Source organism: Mus caroli, chromosome 1 (genome assembly GCF_900094665.2).
Source record: "Mus caroli chromosome 1, CAROLI_EIJ_v1.1, whole genome shotgun sequence".
NCBI classification, from domain to species: domain Eukaryota; kingdom Metazoa; phylum Chordata; class Mammalia; order Rodentia; family Muridae; genus Mus; species Mus caroli.
This window is the reverse complement of record NC_034570.1, coordinates 21,891,859-21,898,964: the sequence shown is the minus strand read 5'-3', so window position 1 is coordinate 21,898,964 and position 7,106 is coordinate 21,891,859. Positions and strand designations below refer to the sequence as shown.

The window sequence follows — 7,106 nt, the reverse complement described above, 5'->3', positions numbered from 1 at the left end:
TGTGTGTGTGTGTGTGTGTGTATCTGTCTGTGTTTTCAGTCATTTTTATATAGGACAGATCCTGATTTTGTTAGGTTTAGATAGATAGATAGATAGATAGATAGATAGATAGATAGATAGATAGATAGATAGATAGATAGATTGGTTGATAGATAGCTGAAAGTTTTTATCAGCTGTAGGAGTTCCTTGGTGGGATTTATAGGGTCATTTATGAACATTATAATTTCATCTTCAAACAATAATATTTGGACTTTTTCCTTTCCAATTTGTATCCCCCTGATCTTTCCCAAGTGCTTTTATTTTTATTTTCTTAGTTATTATAGATCTAGGTATTGGTCTATTTTTTTTTCTAATCTTGACTTAATTTTGGTAATAGTACCTAACAAGAATATTATCCATTTCTTTTAGGTTTTCCATTTTGATGGGGTATAGATTTTTGAACTATGTCCTCATGATCCCTGGATTTCCTTGATGTCTGTTGTGTCTAATTTTGTTTCTGACTGTTTTTTTTTTTAAATTTGGATATTCTCACTCTGTCTTTTAGTTAGTTTGGATAAAGATTTTTCAATCATGTTGATTTTTCTCAAATATCAAACTCTTTGTTACATTGATTCTATGTATTAATATTTTTCTATTTTATTGATTTCAGATCTCATTTTGATTGTTTATTCCCCTCTATTTCTCCCAGGTGTGCCTACTTCCTTTTACTTCAGAGATTTCAGGTACACTGCTAAGTTGCTAGTATGAGGTCTCTCTTATGTTTTGTATTAAGTTTCATTGATTTTTAGAATTTTTTAATATCCTTATTTTTGCATAGACCCATTTTCCATTCAGTAGAGAGCGGTTCGATTTCTAAGTGTTTTCAAGCTTTCTGTTGTTTGGTGTCAAGTTTTGATAGGATGCAGGGTTATCATTTCAATTTTATTTCATCTGATGAGATTTGCCTTCTGTCTACGTGGGGGATTTTAGAAAAACTCTATGAGATTTAGGGAAGAAGGTACATTATTTTGTGTTTAGGTAAAATGTTTGATAAGCAGTTTTTATTTCCATACTTTATAGCATCTATTTAACTCCAGTGTTTCTCTATTTAGTTTTGTTTGAATGACGTGTCCATTGATGACATTAGGTTGTTGACATCACTTATTATCAGTGTGTGACGCTAATATGCAATTTAAGCTTTAGTCCTATTTCTTTGTATAAATATGGATGTCCTTGTGTTTGGAGAAGAGATGACTGAAATCTTATTTAGGTGGATGTTTTAATTGATGAGTATGTAGTATACTTCTCTATATCTTCTGATTAGTTCTGGTTTGAAATATATTTTGTTAGATTTTAAAATGGCTACCCTAGCTTGCTATTTAAGTCTATTTGCTTTCAATATAAATTTACAACCCTTTATCCTGAAGAAGTCTATCCTTGATGTTGAAGTGAGTAGAAAAAAAAATCTGGTTTTTAATATTCATTATTTTAGCCTATATCTTTTTTATTGTTGAACTGAGGCCATTGATATTCAGAAGTATTAATGGTCAATGATTTTTGATTCCTGCTATTCTGTCATTCTTGGTGTTGTTGGTGTGTGTAAGTGTGAGTATAAATGTGTGAATATGTCTGTGCTTCCCTTCCTTTGATTTTGATCTTTTGTGATTATTTATTGCTTGGTTTTATGGGTATAGTTAAATCTCCTTAGGTTGGAATTTCCTTCCAGAACCTTATGTAGGCCTACATCCGAAGATAGGAGGATTGGGGGAACCCTCCAGAATGCACTAGAGACCTGGAAGGTGAGAGACTATCAGGACTCAAAAGGAGGGACCTTAGATGAAGTTCCAGAGAGTAGGAAGTGGGAACTTATAGAGCCTACCTCCTGCAGGAAGACAGGACATCAAGTGAGGGATGGGGTTGCCATCCCACAGTCACACCTCTGACCCATAATTGTTCCTGTCTGAAAGAATTACATGGATAGGAATGTATGGGAGCCTGAGGAAAAGAAGGTCCAGAGACAGGCCCAAAGTGGGATCCACATCAAGGGGATGTCCCAAGGCCTGACACTATTACTGAGGCTATGGAATGCTCACAAAAAGGGACCTAGCATGACTCCACTATAGAAGACCCAGCAAGCAGCTGAGTCAGATGCAGATATTTTCACCCAACCAATGGACAGTATGTAGAGAACTTCCAGGTCTGTGTTCCTTCAGAGAAGATGCATCTAACCCTCTAGAAACTGGAGGCCCCAGGGAGTTTAGAGTTCAGGTGGGATAGGGGGTGGGGACATCCACTTTGAGACAGGGGGTTAGGGTGGCAGTATAGGATGTGGAACAGTCAGAGGCTGGATTGGGGGCATAAAATATGGAGTGTAAAAAATAAATTAATAAAAAATAGATAGTGTTTAAATATGGTATTTCATGGAATATATTGTTTTTTTCAATCTATGTTTCTCAGTCTTTGGTTACTGAAAGTTTTGTTGTGTATAATAGTTTGGGCTAGCATCTATGGTCTCTTAGAGTCTGCAGCACATCTGCCCAGGCTCTTTTGGCTTTAGAGTCTCCATTAAGATGTCAGATCTATTTCTAGTAGGTCTGCCTTTATATGGTATTTGGTCTTTTTCCCTTGTAGCTTTTAATATTCCTTCTTTGCTTTGTACATTTTCAGTTTTGATTGTTGTGTGGTCAGGATACTCTTTCTTGTCTAGTCTAATCTACTTGGTTTGCTATTTGCTTCTTTTACGTTTATAGGCTTCTCTCTCTTTTGATAAGGTCAATTTTCTTCTATGATTTTGAAAACATATTTTCTGTGCCTCTGTACTGGGACTCTTCTCCTTCCTCTATTCCTATTATTCTTAGTTTTGGCCTTTTCATAGTGTTCCAGATTTCCTTGATGATTTCTCTCAGGAGTGTTTCAGTTTTAACATTTTCTTTGACCAATGTATCCAGTCTTTTCTTATATCTTCAGTGCCAGAGATTCTTTCCTCCATTATGTTATTATGTTCTTAATAAAGCTTGCATTTGTTGTTTCTGTTAGATTTTCCCCATTTTTTATTTCTAAAATTTTTTCAGCATAAATTTTTAATTCTATTTCCATGTTCATGTTTTAAACATGTTCGTTTGTTTTCTTTAACTTACTGTGTTCTCTTAGATTTCGTTAATAGAAATCTAAAGATTTCCTCAATGACTTTTTAATTCATTTCCTCAACTGTTTGCTTTCCTGGCCTTCTCCTCCTCCTCCTCCTCCTCCTCCTCCCACTCATCTTCCTTCTCCTCCTCTTCCTCCTCCTCCCCCTCCCCCTTTCCTTTCTTCCTCTTCCTTCCCCTGTCCTCTTCTTCTTCCTCCTCCTCCTAATTTTTTATTGGTTCTTCAGGAATTTCACATCACATACCCAAATCCTACTCATCTCCCCCCATCATATTTTCTCTCCACCCTCACAATCCCTCACCCAACTAAGAAAACAATTATTACAGAAGCTGTAGTTTATCACAGTGTGTCTCACAGTATACTCTTTTGCACATATTTCTTTGTTTGCAAATTTCATTGCAATGGCTATTTGGATTGGAATGAGACCTCTGGATTCTGCTTCTCTATGCATACTGAAAGGACAGAGACCCCTCTCAGACATCCTCTTGTTGCTCTGTTTGATGGAGATACTATAGTTTGGATCTGTATGAGCAGTGTCTTCATGCACTCCAACAGTTCTTCAATGTGGTAGATGCTGGGGTGGGCCAATTCAAAGTTCTTAATCTGGCCCTGAGAGGTGTCTGAGCTGGTCAACCTTTTGGATATCCCATTCTCATTCCCTTGGGGCCAGCTCACCAGCAACCCATGCAAATAATGTCATCTCTACTATGTTACCCAAGCAAGGTACACTGGGTCCACTCTCCTTAGTGTTTCAATAGGTGAGGGGCAGGGCTGAATCTACTTACATGACCTCAGGGCCATCTCTTCAGGGTACTATAGATGGCAAAGAGCAAGAGTGGGAGAGAGTATCTATCCCCTGCCCTTGAATGGCAGAAAAGTTTTAGGCCATCTCTCTTACTTGCACACAGTTGGAGCCAGCTTACCCTGCCACCACTATCAGGGTCAGATCTACTCTGCTATGCATGCAAGGTTCAGGGACCACTCTCCTAAGTACTGAAGCTACTATGGACAAAGTTAGCTCTCCTGCTTTCATATCCCTAGGGCCAGCACTTCCATGATGCCCAGGTGGTAGGTAAGATCAGTTCTGCAGAGACCTCAGACACATCAAAGTATATTGACACCACAGCCCAGTCCAGAGATTTGCACGTGGCATTTGATAGTAAGAGACCTCCTAATGTTTCAGAGCCATAGACACAGACATGATCTCCAGGCCAGGACCCTACAATTAGTCCGAAGTGACATCACCAGCTACTCACATCAGGCTGTTCCTTACTATCCTTGAATCTCCAGTTTTGTGTCTCTTTATTGTGCCCACATATTTCTGTTTTTTTTTTTTTTCTCTTCCACTTCACTACTTACTTGCTCATCTTAGTGGCACTAAGGGTCACAGGTTGTCTAAGGTCACCTCAGGAATGTTTTTGGAAGTTTTATGTCCAATTTGTGTGTTATGGTGGTGGAAAGGGGTCATCTTCAGCATGATCTATCCCCCCTGTCCCCCAGCACCAGACTGGTGGTCATCTCAGGCTAGCTCCCTGACTGTGCCCCGTGGTGCCATGCTGTTGGTCACCTTGGCCTTACTTCTGCCTGGGGCCAGGTTCCAAGGAAGGCTTCCTTTTGTTCCTCCTCCTGGGAGCCTATTTAAGACTGTCTGGTACTGAAACTGTGGTAATATCAGGCTCACCTTTCTCAGAGAAAGTTTGGCTACTAGTCACTTAGAAGTTCATAGGTCAGAACCTTGAGTTTAGACATAGCCATTTTCCTCTCTGCTACCTACTAACGTTCCTGAATTTCTTTCAGAGATTTACTCATTTCCTCTTTAGAAACCCCTATAATATTTTATATGGCTATTTCGAGGGTCATTTCCTTGTGCTTCATCTATGTAAGAATATCCATGGTGTGCTATGGTAGGATTTCTGGGTTGTAGTAGAGATCTATTTTCCTAGCTGTTATTGATTTATTTCTATGCTGGTGTGTAGGCATCTGTGTTTGGATAATTATTGGTACAAACACTAATTTCTAGATTATATTTGTACTTGTTGTGTGGATGTTATGCTCATTTTTTACTTGGTTATTTCCCTTGTGGAGTTTTGGAGAGTATGATGGCTGTGTGTTTCCTGTTTTCCTAGCCTACACAGCTGGTTTGTTCACAGGCAATGCCTGCTGGCATCGGAGGCTAGATACTGAGATGAATTGGAGAAAAGAATGTAAGAGAAGTAGGCCTCTGAGATCAGAGAGAAAATGAAGACCACAACAAGTTTTCTGCTATAAATCTGGGATGTAACTGCTGGGATTGGATTTTAGGAGCAGTAGGAGAGGTGTGTGTCCACCTTAAAACTCCTTGTTGCCCTAGGAGGAACAGCCTACACCAGCTGTGGGAGTCAGGTTACAAGGGGAAGATCTGTGGGCTCCACTGGAGTTGCTAGCAGGGGAGGTAGTAGAGGCTCCCATGGGTATTCTGTTCCAGAGCTGAGGATGAGAATGGGACATTATATCTCAGGGAACAGAAATAAATATACTTATTTAATTTAAATATCCATCTACTTGTCTAAAAATGACTCCATATACATAGCAATATTTCTTAGTACACTCTGTACCTACATATTTGATATAGAGTAACTATTTTGAAGGTAGGAAAAAGGAGATTAATTTACCTATTTTAATGTACTGTGATATATGTGTATACAGATAGGTATGTGTGAATGCATGCACATGCCACATTTGTGTGTAAAAGCCACATATATCATAAAATATGCACTGTAATGTAAATAATGTAAAGGTATAGCATCATTTTAATTTCTTTTATTCCAATTTTTATTAGATATTTTCTTCACCTACATTTCAAATGCTATCCTGAAAATCCCCTAAACCCTACCCCTGCCCTGCTCTGTGTATCTGGAGGATATCATCCTGAGTGAGGTAACCCAATCACAAAAGAAGTCACTAGATATGCACTCACTGATAAGTGGATATTAGCCTCCAGATACATCCAGATACAGTACATTAGCCCAAGAATGTCACAAATTCACTGTTTTTAGTAGCTGAGGAGTACTCCATTGTGTAAATGTACTACATTTTCTGTATCCATTCCTCTGTTAAGGGACATATGGGTTCTTTTCAGCTTCTGGGTGCTATTAACATAGTGGAGTATGTGTCCTTATTACAGGTTGGAACATCTTCTGGGTATATGCCCAGGAGAGATATTGCTGGATCTTCCGATAGTACTATTTTCTGAGGAACTGCCAGACTGATTTCTAGAGTGGTTGTATAAGCTTGCAATCCCACCATCAATGGAGGAGTGTTCTTCTTTCTTCCCATCCTTGCCAGATCTGCTGTCACCTGAATTTTTGATTTTAGCAATTCTGACTGGTGTGAGGTGGATCTCAGGGTTGTTTTGATTTGAATTTCTCTGATGATTAAGGATAATGAACATTTTTTTCAGGTGCTTCTCAACCCTTCAGAATTCCTCAGTTGAGAATTCTTTGTTTAGCTCTGTACCCCATTTTTAATGGGGTTATTTGAATTTCTGGAATACAGGTTGTGATCTCTTTGTATATATTGATAGTAGTCCCCTACCCGATTTAGGATTGGTAAAAATCTTTTCCCAATCTGTTGGTGGCCTTTTTGTTTTATTTATTATTATTATTTTTAACATTTTTATTAGGTATTTTCCTCATTTACATTTCCAATGCTAACCCAAATGTCCCCCATACCCTCTCCCCCAAACTTGCCTATTCACCAACTCCCCTACCCACCCACTCCCAATTTTTGGCCCTGGCATTCCCCTGTACTAGGGCAAATAAAGTTTGCATGACCAATGGGTCTCTCTTTCCAGTGATGACCGACTAGGCCATCTTTTGATACATATGCAGCTAGAGACAAGAGCTCCCAGGAGTACTGGTTAGTTCATATTGTTGTTCCACCTATAGGGTTGCAGTTCCCTTTAGCTCCTTGGGTACTTTCTCTAGCTCCTACATTGGGGG

At 38.9% G+C, this 7,106-nt stretch overlaps 1 non-coding gene across 1 annotated transcript; it reads right to left on the bottom strand.

The window, feature by feature from the left end:
- Positions 1-4,818: 4,818 nt before the first annotated feature.
- Positions 4,819-4,953, bottom strand: LOC115032508. Its single transcript, XR_003838169.1, has one exon. It is a non-coding gene; the product is annotated as a small nucleolar RNA SNORA17 (small nucleolar RNA).
- Positions 4,954-7,106: the final 2,153 nt, after the last annotated feature.